The sequence below is a fragment of the Myxocyprinus asiaticus genome, chromosome 15 (assembly GCF_019703515.2).
Source record: "Myxocyprinus asiaticus isolate MX2 ecotype Aquarium Trade chromosome 15, UBuf_Myxa_2, whole genome shotgun sequence".
In the NCBI taxonomy this organism is placed as follows: Eukaryota; Metazoa; Chordata; class Actinopteri; order Cypriniformes; family Catostomidae; genus Myxocyprinus; species Myxocyprinus asiaticus.
In genome coordinates, this window is record NC_059358.1 from 39,286,240 (window position 1) to 39,303,596 (window position 17,357).

Genomic DNA, 17,357 nt, shown 5'->3' on the forward strand with positions numbered 1-17,357 from the left:
TCTGTCCTTGACCGTTACTCTCCTCAAGGTTTAACCCAGTGCTCTTAGAATGTGTGTCTTTAATGTTAAAGCAAAAACACTGATTATACAAACAGCAATCAAAATGCTGGTTCATTTTCATTACACATTTATTATTTACTGTATAACCCCTGTACTCATGCTGTCCAAATATGTGAAAACCGCAGATGGTGGGATGTGTATGTTTTAGGGGTGGCTAGGGGCTTTATCAAGTGTGATGCACAGCATGACCATTGTTGTCAGAGTGTTGTTTGGATGTTTTTGGCACATCTCCATGAGAATCTTACATGAAGCAGAGCAAACAAGTACGCATGTTTACTCCTCTTCTCTGGGCAACTGCTCCATTTGGAGGGCACCCTGAAATCTTATTTCCATTTCCTGATGAACATAGTCGTGCCCACCCAGGACCACAGAGTGTGGGCGTGCACCTATTCGGCATTAGAGTTAATTATGTGTTTCTGTGATGGGCAGCGTAGATGTAACGCTGCGTTTGCACATCTGCACTTCTACACTGCAACGGTGGCAACCTGCCATTGCGGCTTTCCACCCCAATCTTGCTTTTTTCATATACAAACCCAGAGATTTGACTGGTTTGAAAACAGGAGGATTATGAAAGGCTGTAATTAGTTGGTTCAGGACAGGAGGAATGAGTAGAACTTGAGGTGAAGTGGCAGATCATTAAGGACTGGTGGTTCTGTGAACCTCTCACTGTGGGTTTTAAGTCATTTTGGCGTGTAATTACCAAAAAATGTTACTTGATAGATGGGAGAGTGAAGTGTGCTCTGTTTCTTTCCCTCCCACAGTTTCTCTCTCTCTGTTGCTTTCATTCTATTTAAAAAATTCAAACACTTGTACACTCTTGTCGTTTTTTTTTTTAAAAATCACTGACTCCTGACTCTAACTAACCAAAACTAAGGCCTTAAACTTATTTTATTTGTTTGTATCTATGTAAACCTGTCTCTCTGATGACCATTTTATTGACGTTTTTAAACGTTTTAGCTGTTCATATGGCATTTAACATTTTATTTTCAATGTATAGTGAGACCAGGGCAGGATGTCACACAGGAAAGTTGTAACAAAGGATTATCTCAGCAAGGATGTAACCATATATTCAAAATTGAAGGGTGCCACGTGTAGTAATTTAAGAATCAACAATTGAAAAACCCACATCGCTCTACCATTAATCGGAATGTTAGGTGTGGCATGTGCCCCTTAATGTCTATTATGGTTACAGCCCTCTATCTCATATATATATATATATATATATATATATATATATATATATATATATATATATATATATAAACAGTAAATAAGTCCAGTTGCAAAAATGCTTTTTTATATTGGTTTCAGCCACCTAGTTTAAAACTTTGTGAATTCCATCCTTAAATTCCTATTTCAATATACTTTTAGCTGTTTGGTAATAAGTGAATACCACAGAACCCTACTGGCATACTTTCAGGCAAAGATCTGCTCTATAATAAAAGTCAAGTTTTCTTAGGAGAAGGGTTTATTTCATAAATGTCAGTTTGAGACAAGTTGCATACATATGTGTGACATATTGCAAATATATCACCTTTTATTTTTGTAGGCCAAAACAATGATTAGACATTGTTGAATATTAACTTTTTTGTTGACATGTCCTGCTATTGGGTATGTATAATGAACAGTATTTTTCTTTCTGGCAAAACAAAACACAAAACAAAACAAAACAAAACAAAACAAAAAACAAAACAAAATAAAACAAAGGAAAACAAAACAAAATAAAACAAAGAAAAACAAAACAAAACTGTTTAAATGTTGAATAGCTTCAATAGAGTAAAGACTTTAAGGTGTGTGTTTATACAGAAATTGACATTCCAAAAAAAAAAAAAAAAACTACCCTGAGAAATATTCACCGGAATAAAAAGTGACAACTAGCCCCAGTCTCCCTTACATATTCTTGGACAGATTGAGCCAAATTTAGAAGTAAATCACACCATTTTTATTCCTCATTATCCTTTTGTAAATGTTTTTTTTTTTTTTGCTCTTTAAATAGAGACTATAATCGACTGATGTGACTGGGAAGGTAATGCTTCAAAGTTTCTGGCATTCAATTTTTCTGGATGTCAAACTTGTTTAAATGCTCTGCAGAAATAATTTGTATATGTTTGATATTTATGTCTTAATATAAGTACATTTTTGCTCTAAAGCAAATTTGTATCCCAAATATGAATTCGAGCGAGAACAGTGGGTGCCATGCTGCCATAAACCGACAGACAGGAAGAGTAAATTTGAATCGGATGTGAATGTCCAAATCTGATAAGTCAATACAAATGTTATTTTGGTTTTTGGAATGGACAAATAGATTCATGGGCTCAAACAACTCTCTGTCTATTATCTGGAGCATGCAAACAAAATCTATCATAAATAGACTTTGGATTATATTACAGGGTACAGTCACTTTCAAACTCCCTTTTACCAAAATAGGATGTGCTGTTATCTTTTATAACTCACAAATGCCATCTTTCCTTGTATCAAGGATTTTTCAAAGACAATTGTTTTACTATATATATATTAGTATACTTTTGATCGTGCTCCACCAAAGAACCAAACGGATCCCTAAAGATCAACAACTCTAGTTTTACAATTCACTGACTTGTGCTAAGTGACGGAAAACCACATCTTTTTTGCAACATCATTTTTATTTTATAGGTTAAATTCTCCATAGACCTGGCGATAACAGTCGCCATAGCATTGTACAGGCAAGGAGACAGCCCAGCCAGATGTCTAGTGGTGCATGTCCTGATTCCAGCAGTTGCACATGGAAGTTTCTGGGAAAGGGCCCATTGGCTTGATTTAATTGCTGTTGGTGACACAACAAAGAGCCACTCTAATGACTACAGACATTCATGTGCTCGACACCGCTGGATTATAATTGAACAGGGAAAAAGATCAATAGCATTCAATAAAAACTAATTGTGTTGGAAAGGGGAATGTTAGTTTGCGTGTTATATATGTTATATATGCCGGCCAGAAACAAAGTCCTTTGTACACAGTGTCTCCAGCTCCATTTTTTAGTGAAACTGAGCATGACAAAAAGGGATGCATAAAACACACTCCTCTTCTATTATTTAAGAATGGAAACAGTGTGGAACAATGGGAGAGATGGGGCTTTGGAGCGAAAAAGAGGAAAAGAACAGTAGAAAATGGAGGTTTGATCATAAAAACAAGAGACTTTAGAGATTTCCATTAAAAAAATTTTTTACTGTATATTCAGTGTAATTTCTTGGTTGTCAAGGGTTGGTTCCAATATTCTTTTGTTGGTCTTTTGTCATATCTATTGAAAGTGAAAGTGGAAAGATGACAGAAAATGATGGCGAAAACAGGTGGAATCAGGATTGGGGCACAACATCCCACATGAGCATGCTTTATGTGATTTTGCTTAGTAGATATGTTCCTGCAATAACACCTATTTGGTCCTGGATCAACATTCCTAATAACCAACTGTATTGTAGGGTTAGGGTTATGTTAAGGGCTGGGGAAGAGACTTCAAGAACATTCTTATCTAATAATTTCCCCCTTATTTTAGGGGTAGATTATAGTCAGGGTTTGGCATGTGACTGATTGTTTGAATGTTGCTCCATCCAGGACCAACAAATGATCTTGGTCCAGGAGCAAGCCCTACTTGGCACCATCATGTTTCACATGAGCACCACTGCTCAACATTTCTGGAGAATGTGCACTGGTGGCTAAACCACGTCTCCAACTGATTCCTTTATTTGTAACTTGAACAAAAATGTGCATTCTTACAGTAAAATTCCTTACAGTAAATTAAGCATCAGTTTTAATTCTTCTTCTTCTTCTTCTTCTTATTATTATTATTGTTATTAATTTTAAACATCCATTTTAGGTATAGTGATCATCTTTCATTCACCTAACTCCCGATAAAGGGAGCCTCTTAAATGCCTCTCACCATAATTTTAACAATAGTTTACGTATTCTCTTGTTATATATAATATAAATTTTTACCGTAAATAAAAATCCAAACATCTTTTTTTTTACAATATTTTGACGTAAAATGTATTGTTAAATATATTATAATCTTTTACCATATATGTTAAGGTTATTATGCGTTAAAGGTGCACTAAGTAACTTTTTCTTTGTGTAATCCTAATGGCTTTGATGCAACATCATTTAAAATTAATAGTTTTCAATTTCAGATGTCATTGTAGAAATGTAGTATTCACAGTCAGACATGATTACTTTAATCAATCAGTGAAAGTGTCAAACAACAGGACGGTTACTGAGATTAAGGGAGTAGTATTCGGCTGGTCCTGTGATTCTAACATGGCAGCACCCATGTGCGGAACCTCTCCATGTAGAATAAAACAGCTTTTATAAGGTAATTGATATGACTGGAGTCTTCATTTTAATGCGAGTGCACATGATTTCCTATATATATTGCAAAATTACAATTATTGTCTTTAGGAGTTAAACTTTTGTGATGAGGAAAAAATGACTGAGTGCACCTTTAACCAATTAAAGGTTATTTCTGTAGCATTTTCAAATTCTTTTACTGTTAGAATTAGTCATTTTTTATAGTGTGGCAGAGGTTTTGAATGTTGGTTTCAAACACCTAGTTCAAAACCCTCTTAAATTGGTATACTTTTGTTCATTCTACCCTCCGAAGTAAATTTTCACAAACATCATATTTTGTTATAGCTTTTTAGTAAACAAGCGAGCATTATCATCACACTGGCATCCATTCAGGTAAGGGTCAACCATATTATGAAGGCAGAGTTGTACCAAAAGTTTCAAATAGTCTTAGGACAATATTTTTCATGAAAGTAAGGTCGGGTCATGTTGTCACTTATTTATTTATTTATTTTCAGGGCAGATGGTCGTGTGTTTAAATGCTGTAAGTTTATACTATTTATCAATTAAAACATTTGTTGGCCAAAACATTTGTTTCCATTATTTTACTTATTCTGGGAATATTCCGGGTTCAATACAAGTTGAGCATAATATCGATTGCTACAACTTTTCTGTGTAAAGTTATGGCCAGTTTAACAACTTCATTGCCATGACAATGTAATGTAAATAAACCCTAAAATGACTTTAAAATGATGATTTAAACAACTTTACAGCTCAAATAATACATGTGTTTTAACAAAAGAATTCATGTAAGTGTTTTTATAAAATTATAAACTTCACATTTCTGCCTTTAAACCCTCCAAAAATTGGCTCCATTCACTTCCATTGTAAGTGCCTCAATGGAACAAAAAAGCCCAACCTTTTTATTTTTAAGAACACTTTAGCAACTGTGACGACTGTGTTACTAGATTTCGATTTGAAAAATGGTGGAATCACTTCATCAGTCTGAAAATGGACTGACACGAGGATTTCTATTGTGTGTTATGGAACTGTGTATATTCAAAATTGGATGACAAATGTTGAAGGGAGAAACAACACGAGGTGCTAAATGAACAGAGATGGATAGATAAGACTTAATTTATAGATGTCTTAATAGGTCTGTATGTGTTGTAGATTTCTATAGAGTCCTGGTTTTTCCTTAAAGGAGGTGACTTGTGGAGGGAATGTATAAATAATGTAAAGGGTTTAAAGTGTTTTCGTATGCCTGTAGCTCATTCCTGACCCATTTTAATTAGCCCTTCATTTCAGCACTCTCTGCTTTCATACAACTTTTGCAGAGCACAAAAACCTTGACTTTGATTAAAAGCACTTTGATTTGACCCAGGTTTCTGGAGAAAAAAAAGGATTATAAGGTGGCACACTGTCAAATCAGACAGCCAGGACCTCCAAAACATTTAATTGCCCACCAAAATGTTCCACATCCATCACATTATCTCGCCACAATCTGCCAAAGGTATCACAGACCCCCGCCTCCAATTAACTGCGTTTTCTCTGCATATAAGTCCCCTGCACTGCAAATGTGACCTTTCGCATAAGTGCTGATTGCTTGTTTAGAGGATGAGTGTTGGTGAAGGGGGAAATATATGTGAAAATGTGTGCATGTGTTTGGAACGGATGGGTTTTGTTGAAGTGAATTGTTGTGTGATATGAGAAATGAGTTCTGTACCAAAACCTAGTGAGTTGTCTTGCTGCTTAGTGCCTACATAGTTAGCTGCCTTCTAAGGCAGCATCCTAACTGTCATGGAGCCTCATAAGTGACTGATTTGGAACACTTTATATAGGCTGCAACTCTGTGCAACACAAATATTGCTCCGCACTTAAGGCTCAACTCAACAAAAGAGTTTGAAATTAGCACATTGCTAAGTTAACAGGGCAATACTCTTGAATAAGCATAGCAATACACAGCAAACGCAACTATTGGCAACCTGGTTTCTTAGAATCACATTACTATACCTACATTTTTGCAAAAAAAAATCTTACGTGGCTCATTGTACACATTGCAGCAGTTTCCTGTTGAAATTAACACTAGAGGTTCTACCACAGCAATGAGTTTCATTCACTTTTCATTCAGTAAAATGGCTGATGATCAGTTCATAAAAAACATACTTTTCACCCTGTTCCTTAAACAATGTTATCTTCATACATCAAAACACTTTTACTACAGTGCATAACTTCAAAGGCGATACATTTTAATGTTAGCAATACATAACCAACTTCATTTGCAAACTTGTTCAAATATGATCAAATTGAACAGTAGCTCAACTGGTAGAGCATTGCACTAGCGATGTAAAGGATTGGGGTATGAGTCCTGAAGAGCATGCAAGCTGACACGTGAGCCAAAAGTGTCATCAAAGCACCACAAAATGGTGTGGTTGCTTTAGCTATTGCATTTTATTATGTCACATTTGCTTTTACTGACATTATCAGTTATGTTTAGGTTTAATATTTAGAGGGAGGTAGGTTATGTTGATTTAAAACTCAATACAGTATTAACCTTAAAAACCTTATTTGTTTGAGAAAACATTTAACTTGCTTTTAGCGCCACTCAGTAGTAGGGGTGTTATGGTATGAAATGTTCACAGTATGATGACCTTCACAAAAAATACCATGGTATCAACAAGCTATGTCTCCATCTAAGTTGTGAATTTAATTTATGCGAAAAACCATAATATAGCAAAAACAATGCGCGAATAAAGACGCATTTCCATCTGTGATGAGGAGGAGGGCGTGACTGGGCTGTGAGGATGCCGAGAGTTATGGAGAGAGATGGAAATGCCAGAGGGAGCCCGCTACCATCTGGTAGGAGGCGGAGGAGCCGCTGCCATCTGCCAGGAGGCGGAGAAGCCCACTACCATCCGACAGGTGGTGGAGGAGCCCGCTGCCGTCTGCCAGGAGGCAAAGTCCAGTGCCATCGCCCGGCGTTGCGGAGGAACGTTGCACAGCTGGCTGAGGACCGAATGGTGACGTGGTCGGGAACCGGATTTTTTTTTTCTCTCTCTCCCCTCTCTCTGACTCTCCCACTCTCTTTCTCTCCATCCCCACATCCTACTAAGGTTCCCAGGAGGAGGGGAAGACCAGACAGTGGCGGAACGGCCAAAGGGGCAACTCCACCCCTCCAGAAAGGGGGGGTGGCGGTTGGTTCCCCAGCCTGAATCGGGCACTGGGGATATGTGATGAGAAGGAAGGCATGGCCGGGCTGTGAGGATGCACGGCTGGTGCTGAGTTGCCTCAATCAGCGGGAGAGAGATAAGGAGGAGCCGGAGACAACAGGGAGGGAGAGCGAGAGTGAGAGAGAGAGAGAGAGAGAGAGAGAGAGAGAGAGAGAGAGAGAGAAAGAGACATACGCAGCAGTGTTTGTGTGTGCACACATTTTTTTGGTTATGCTGAAAAGCAGTTTTATGTCTGTGTTTTGTTTATTAAAAGTATTTTTGGTTGATATCCCGGTTCCCGCTTCCTCCTTTCCTGATGAACAAGAGGTGTGTCTGCCACACCATCCAAGGGTGTTCAAAAGGATGAAATCGTCACTTCTAGAGAAACTGCAGCCACTGTGAGTGTTTTATTAATAAAATACTGGTGGTTTAGTGTACGCAGACAAAACACTCTAAAGAACTTTGTCTCATGTTTGGGAGCGACGGTGCATCACAAACGTCTGGGAGTGCTATCTATGTGCGTTCATCCATCCTTATGACTATACAGTGTGGATCTATAAGATATTTTTCAAAAGTGTCAATATACCTTCTCTTCCGTACAGTTCAAGTTTGTTTTCAACTTATTTGCTCTGCAGACTCTTTGTAGGCTTTGGATTTTCTAGACACCGATATTTCAGGATGACAGGAGCAACATTTCAGATGCGAGTTTTAGTCACATGAACTTTCTGATGCGCATCTTTTATTCTTAACAAATTCAATAGAAATGTATTCAGTAAATGTGTTTCCATCATAGTTTATGCGCATTTCTTCTAATCAACTAAAACATTTATCCACCCCAGTTTATGCGAGCGTATAATTTTTTATGTGCATTTGGAGGTTTATTTGCATCTTGGTGTTTCTATCCAGCAGTTTTTATGCAATATCCCAAAATGTGCATAACATTGTTTGGATGGAAACATAGCTACAGTATGGTGGCCTTGCTAAAATTATTAGAAAAATACAGCAATGAGTCCTCTGACTGGATGATGGCCCAGGAAGTGATGTTGGGGCATTTTTCTGGATAAATAAATAAATACATTTGAAATCTTTATAGTTTGTTAATGCCGTCACTAACTGGTCTTTGAAATGCAGGCAACATTATAAATTGCATAGGCCTATATTAAAATATGATATTTTTGTCCAGGTATTATTTCCCATTAGGTGCATCTTGTGAATGAAGGAAAAACAATGCCAAGTGAAATGGATAAAATTATACATACGTTTTTTTATTGTTTTATTATTTTATGCTGTTTTGAAATATAATAATAACGGTAAGGCAGGAAAAAATCCCCCTGTCATCTTGTTCTCCCAATTTTTGATAACATTAAAACCACTGTTTTGCGCCTATATCTCTATGCTCTTTGCATATTTTCACACAATATACAGATTCGAGATAAAAACAGAATTTCTATACTTTTCGGGATACGCTGTTTATCTAGCGCCCACAAGTGTTTATCTATCACCCACAAGTGTCTGACTGACTTGTGTCTGACTGGCAAGTTTCTAAAAACTTTCAACTTAGATGCAGTAGACCTACCACTTTCTGGTGTTCACATTTCATGCCGTTGTTGCACTCATGGGTGATCTTGTTGAGCTAGGATGGTTATTTAATTCCGCCATACAAAGAGTGTAAAAGACATGTCCCTTCCCTTGACTGAGCGAGAGGCCTAGAGAGAGGGAGGCTGTGTCTCATTTGGAAGGCTGCGTCCTCCGAAGGTCGCATTTGTCGGCCGCATACATCATCGAGGCTGTCTCGTTTCAGAAAAGCGAAGTGGACACTTCAAATGCAGCCTTCGAATGCAACCTTCTTTCACGAGAATTCGGAGGATGCATGAGGTGTATCCTTCGTGGGCACTCACAACCCACAATTCTTTGCTTCAACAGAAATGTCTAAAAAAACAAAATGATGCCAGTTTGCCGGTAAATAAGATGATCAAACTCAAGGAATATTAATTCCCAAGTTGAAGTACCTCAGTAGATGGGTGCAGAGTATATAATATGCATAATTATATGAATATATAATTAAAATAAAGTATTAGACTAAAAGTACACCTGTAAAATCAATTTTTTTTTCTCTTTACATCATTATAACTCTCCTAAAATGTACCTCATGAGGGACTTTGTTCCCTTCTCACTCAAAGCACCTGCGCTTGTTAAAGAGTGGTGTGCTGTCATAGCAACCATGTTTCGTTCCGTTTCTGTTTCAAGGAGGACACTCGATATACTGCAGCCTTCAAAGCACGCGTCCTACCTAGCACGCAGCCTTCGAAACGAGACACAGCCTTAATTTTCTCATGATTGTCCAAACGTCCAAAGCTGAAAATCACGTGACTGCTTCAGTATGTGGTTCAAAAGAAATGCAAATCCCACAAGTTTAGACCCAAAACAGTCACATAAGCACATTGCACTACCATTTTAATAAAATGTTACAGACCATCCCACAAGCATATTTATTATCCAATCTAGACATTAATAATCAGTTATTAATTTACTCTCAGACATTGTTTTTATTTACAGAACACAGTTCTTAACTCATATATGAAGCCTTTAAGCCTTTACTTGACTTTTCCATATTTTATTTATAAACACTTCATTTTTTGACCAACAGATGACAATAAATTTAACCTTGTACAGAAGCTTTGAGTATGAACCCAATTTCAATAGGTTTGTAATTAATTAAATATGCAGTTGACATGGCACTTGTGGCCTTTTGCATGAAGGAGGACCAGAAATGAATAATCTTTATTATAATCACATAAAGTCCCACCAGAATTGGTGTCGGTTGAGTGCACTTGAGATTAATGTGAATAAAACCAAATAATTAGTCGTTACTAGCAAGAAGCAGGAAATCCCTGAACAAGTACAACCTTTAATACTTGGTGAGCACCCTGTAGAAATAGTTTGCAGTTTTAAATATCTGGGAACATGTATAGATAGTCATCTTACTTTTACTGAGAATACAGATTATGTTTTTAATAAAAGCAATGCAGAGACTGCATCTTATTCGGAGGTTAACCACTTTGGTGTAAGTAAAGACATTTTAGAAATGGTTTACAAGAATCTCATGGAAAGCATTATGCCTTTCAATATGACCATGTGGTACAGAAACCTGAGAGTAAAAATCAAAGCAAAGTTGTCTAAAGTTGTTAATGTAGCAATTAAAATGGTAGGTAAGCCATATATATATATATATATATATATATATATATATATATATATACAGTACACGTATCCAAAGTAAAACAAAAAGCTTTGGTGATTATAGAGGATCTTACCCATCCTCTACACAGTCACTTTCAGTTATTACCCTCAGGGCAGCGTTTTAGGCAACCATGGGCTATCAAGTATGTGTATCAGATGTCATTTGTGCCAAATGCAGTCAGACTTTTAAATGAGTAGTCTAGTTGTATATGTGTATAAATGTGTGGGTGGGTATTTGAATATGCCTGCAGAGGGCATACTTTTAATGGATCATATTTGTTTATGTTTTTTCTATGCTGTTTTATGTGATGTGCTGGTGTTTTATTGTGTATGGTGAAGCTAAAGTCAAATTTCCACATTGTGGATAATAAGGTCACCGAACTTAACTGAAATGAAAACCCTTTTGCTTCAGAAAGCTTCATTTTCCCATCATTACTCCATGGATACCGAATTATGACTGAGAGATGCAGCTCAGCAGACTTGCAAGTCACTAGATAAAACTGAGATAAAATCCATCTTCTTGACCTAAAGAATCCTACTGTTGTGATAAACAGAAACTGAAGATGCTGTGCCTGTGACGTCATGAGCTGCTCCAGGTGTCAAAAGGTGTTTACTTGCGGGAACTTTAAATTGAAATCACGAAAACAAACGAGAAAATTAAGTCATGATCACGAGAAAACAACTTTTGTTATGTCGAGATCTCGAGAAAATTAAGTCGAGAAAATAAAAACTGATAAACCATGGACAAAACGGGCTTCCTTATGATCAGCTCCGATTCCGATCCCACTTTTTTTTCGACAAAGTTTACAAATTGGGGTGGACTGGACATCAACATTGATGATGCCTTGTGGGTCTTTTAAATAACCATAATATTGCCACACCGCAGACTTCAACTGCTTGACTGAGGGAAATAAAGTTTCAGGCTTCGACATTTCAGTGCGCTGCGTTCTCTCTGCCGTGCAGTTCACGCATGTGGCGGTTCAGTGAAACTGGAGACATATGTTGCAATTTAGATATTTATTTTATCAAGTTTATATGATGCTGTGTACATGTTGCCAATTCTCTCTTAAATTAACTGATATTAACTATGGAAACTTTCATTCCTTTACTTGGATTTTAGGAAAAAAAAAATCTAAGTAATAGACTACAGTGAATGCAATACCATGAACTATAAATGTCAACTGTTTGATAACCATCTCTTTTTGAAACTGTGGTATACCATGAAACCGTGACACCATTGCATCCCTGCTCAGAAGTCATTTCACCTCAGAAATTTCACCATACTTGTAATGAACTTCGTAATGTCATTTTGCACAAATTTTGTCACAGTCACATAATTTTTATGAGATCAGCCTGAATATTGGGTATAATAATACATTTTGCTTACACTAAACATTTTATAAATTCTTTTTAGTATTGAATTAAATATAAGTTTATAATCAACATTTCTCTCACCTCATCCATCATCTTGGATTTTGTTTTCACAGAGCTTGTCGCATTGTATACTGGGATTGCCTTCGCCGTGAAAATAAAAATGTGATGCTGTCTTAAAATTTGACTAAAATAAGGTATCTTGGGCAGCATAATTACATTGCCTACCTTTTAGAACAGCTTTTGTGTGTGGAGTGTGCCTTTGACGCTCTAAAATGCTGCCACTGTAGGCAGCTCACTAGGTTTTGATAGAACGCAATGGTGTTTCTTTTGGCTCTTTTTTGTGTGTGAGTGTGTTTCTCAGATGTAGACACCTCTGTGACATGCCACCCATTGTGAATGTTAACTCACTCTGATAGCCATAACACAAATCAGTAGACTTGACATCATACAGAGGGCTTGAGTGCCCTGACTCGGGTGGTTTAACGAGGGCTGGGCAGCCATCCGGATGCCCCTGTAGTCCAGACTCATGCATAAGAAGCAGCCATGACGAAACTTCACCAATTCCCCCTTCTCTTACCACATCCTTAAACAGGGCAGATCCCCCTCTGCCTATTTTCTCTCCTCAACAGCTCAACCAGGCCAGGCATGTTAAGCAAGGCCCACTCGCATGGCCAGTACCGTTAAAGTGTACATTCACAGCTGTCTACATGCATCTGCCTCTCTAAGTTCGTGCAGTGTGAAACTAAACCAGGCCTAGTTAAAGCCGACCGTCATGGCACCATGGTGTGGTCTCAAGAAGCAAGCCAAGAAATGTACATTTCCTGGAGGACAGCACATGTTTTGTTTGTTTGTATTTACAAAAGCATCCATTTACTCAAAAGAGAAGTTCTGCCCATCACTAAGGTATAACAATTTACTGTATAACAGAATAATTGCATGTTTCTGTCTTTTAATGCTATAGATAGATAGATATATGGATGGGTGGATGGATGGATGGATGGATGGTCTGTCAATAGATCGATCGATAGATAGATAGATAGACAGACAGACAGACGGATGGACAGACAGACGGACGGACGGACAGACAGATAGATTTAGGACCAAAGTGTAAAACTAAAAAATAAAGAAAGACCCAGCTAACTTCTGTAAACATCACTCTGGCCTTTTTTTTGTCACCTTGGTAATTGCAAAAAGGTCAGGAGGCATTGTGTGAAGCCCACAGATTTGTGTATCTCATTTTAGGATGGATCAATAGTATATGCTGTTATGCTTTGTCTATGAAAGGCATAAGAGAGTTAAGCTTGACCTTTGCCTCCATATCCAATTGTGTTGCAAAATAGCAGCAGTACATACAAATGAGAGGGGCTCCTGTGTTTTTGTAGAATGAAAGATAAGAACAAGAGGTCGGGCACAAGGGGGAATAAAAACACTGATTCTGTTTGATGTAAGGAAATATTACTAAGTTCCTCTGACAAATCATAAGATGTGTTTGGATTGTTCTTGTTGGACCTCACGGTGCCTGGCATTTTTTTCTCAGTTGAAATAAAAAGGTAAAGTAGATGTGAACAGACTGGTTTTAGTTTACTGTAATTGTATTTTTCCTTCTAATCAGGACAATATAAAACTGGAGTTTGGCATTGACATATAACATAATTTGCAAAGATGTTTTAAATTCCTTTTGTAAAATTCTTGTTAACAGTTTAAGCAATATGTGCATATCATAACTTTCAACAAATATTAATACACCTTTCACTGGCACACAGACATGTAGTCACGAAAACATTTTTGGCTTGAGTTGAAACTCTTAAAGGGATAGTTCACCCAATAATGAAAATGCTCTCATCATTTACTCACCCTCATGCCATCCTGGATGTGTATGACTTTCTTTCTTCTCCAGAACACAAATGAAGATTTTTTTATCTCATCTCTGTAGGTCCATACAATGCAAGTGAATGGTGGCCAAAACTCTGAAGGTCCAAATTTCACATAAAGTCAGCATAAAAGTAATACATATGACTCCAGTGTTTTAATCAATGTCTTACGAGCAATCCAATTGGTTTTGGGTGAGAACAAACCAAAATATAACTCCTTTTTTCACTGTAGATCTTGCCATTGCAGTCTCTAGGCTTGATCATGTTTTAAATATCGATTACACTTCCTAGCTCGACACATGCACAGAGCACTAGGTGGTGCTATTTGAGGTCTAATCGAGCTTGAAATCACGATCACCAAGGAGAATGCTGTCAAGATGTATAGTGAAAAAGGAATTACAATTAGTTTTTTTTCTCACCCAAAACCAACTGGATCACTTCAGAAAATATTTGTCATGGTTTTGTCACAGCCTTGTCACCTTTAAGTTCCCAGGACTCTTATTTTGATATGGTCTTGTCATCTGTCTATAGTCTCCCTTGTACTACATTTCCCATGATTCCCTGCACTCATTACTACCACCTGTTTCCCATCATTGCTCCCAAGTGTTCTGTGTTTGGTTATTATCCTAGTCTGTATAAATACCCTGTAGTTTCTATCATGCTTTGTCAGTTCTTGAATGTATTTCACTTGTCTACCGGTTCCTGAATATCTGTCAGTTTACTTGTATGTTTATGTGTAGTTTAGAGTTCTTTGTGTTCTCCTCGTTGTTTTATATCTTCATCATTACCTTCATTAAAAGCCTGCGGATAGATCCTTGCCTCTCATCTCACCTCTGACAAATCCTGACAATATTGATTTAACCACTGTTTGGCAATGGTTGCCAACCCTGTTCCTGGAGGCCCCCCAACCCTACACATGTTGGATATCTCCCTAATCAAACACACCTGATTCAACTCATCAGCTCGTTAGTGGAGACTCCTGAATTGAGTGTGTCAGAAAAGGGAGATATACAAAATGTGCATTGTTAAGGGGCCTTCAGGAACAGGGTTGGGAAACACTGGTCTATGGATTACTTTTATGCTGCCTTTATGTGAGTTTTGGCCACCATTCATTTGCATGAATGATATAATTCACAAGGGCTTGCAATTCTTACAAAATTCTTTTTTTCATTCTGTAGGCCTCCATACTGTACAAAATTTCCTCTTTGTCTTCATAATAAACTAAACTTTTTTTTTTTCTTTTTTGTCTATATTGTCTTAATATACAGGGCTCCACATTAAGGATTTCCTTCTGTTTCTTCTGTTCGGTTGGGCCATAGTGCCAGTCAGATTTTCACTAAGTAACATTTTTGACTAATGCATATTTATATTTTACTGTAAATATTGTGTATTCTGTAATTTAAAAAATAGTTAGAAATTACACATCTTTAATGTAACTCCATGACAATTATAATTTCACTTTTGCTGGAAAATGTTGACAGATGATGCAACTGATTTTCAACCCATTCTTAATGATGTTCGTAAAGGCACCAATATAGGCTACTTCTAGCAAAATCGTAGAAAGAACAGGTGTCTGGAAAAAAATCAAAACACAATCGGGCCAAACAGAAGGTGCTTTTGAGTTTGTTGCAAAATAGTTTGCCAGCACGAAATGTCAAGAAAACTTTGTGCCGGCTGTTAAACACCTGCTCATACTGCAGTGCTGCACCTACCTTGATGCCAACATCTTATTCCGGTTAGTTTCCTCACTCAGTCGAGTTCAGTCAACATGAACACACTGGACTGCAGAGTTGACACCCTTTTATCCACCCATTGTTGCAGTAGCATAGATGTCGTTCTTTAAAAATCAAGTATAAAAAAATGTTTTCCCTGATCTTACATACGTATATTATTTAAACAATAGTCGTCATAAAATACAATAACAGAGGTTAACGTGCTATTGTGACTACATTGTTAGCATTAGCATTAGCTCCATGAATGCAGAATGTAAACATGAAAAATTACACATTAACTAGAGCATGCATGTGACTTTAAATAATCATTAAGTGGTTAAAACAGCTTCTTTGACTGATCTCACATGGATTCTTTTCGTAGAATGGGGCATTATTTGATAACGGATTTTAATGTTACACTGGTTGAACATGCAGTCTATCTCTCTCACTGTGGCCTTGGCAAGTTGTTTGCATAATCTGTATGATATTTTGATTGTTTCAGCCCTAGTAGTCTGGCTAAGTGACAATGAGTTCTTTCAGACACACGAGCACATAAACCAACACTGACCAAAACTCACTTCTGCCCCTTTGAAGTTTTCTGAATAGTTCTCATGGTCAATCAGAGAACAACTAGCACACCAACAATGGGAGCCATGTGACCTCTGCGGTGTCTTTAGAAATGTGTGAGCTGGTCTATGAAAGTTGATGGGAAGTTTGTGACACCTGTGAGTGAGAACAAGCCTATCAAACATTCCTTGCACAGATCAGCTCAAATTTGCCCTCCAGACCCCCTCTTTCACCCTGAGTGACTAACCAAAGAGAGCAGCCGATAAGCTCTCTGTGACCACATCGATACCTATTACACTGGCTGATCTAGTGAACTTTAATGGCATTTAAATGCAATTTTAAAGCTGAAAACAAAAATGGCTTTTGCATGTGTTATTTTTTATATGATTAATATTGACTTGTGACAACTGATTGCAAGATTATACATATTTTCTTTGCTCACTTTTTCATTGTACACTAAAATTAAAAAGTGGACAAATAAATAAAATGAAACACTTTGGCATATTGTTTGCATTTGTATGAGATGTCTGGTTGCACATAACCTTTATATAGAGAAACAATGGTAATATATATTTTCAATTTGACCTATTGTGGGAAAATAGGAAATATATAACCAACATGCAACATAATGGTAAAACTTATAGCTTGTTATGGTTAGTTGTCTTTTTTTTTTTTTTTTTTTTCAAGATAGAAAGTCATAACTAGCAGCTTTCTTCACAAATGTCTTGCCTTATTTGAAAATTATTGTCTCAGAGTGATAAAACTATGAAGTGGAAATCTACAGTCTCTAAAAAGAATCTAATAGTTGATTGTGTGCACGTTGTATTGTGTGTATACAGATCTGTGTGGGTTTGGAGCTTGTCATTACTGTTGCAACCTTCAAGCTACACTCTGCGTCAGCATTTCACTCTCCAGACCTTGGTAGACCAGTAGGACAAGTAATTGCTTTTTATTAATTAGCTTTCTGCCAGTTTTATTAACACCAAACATTACTGATAATGCAGCTAGGA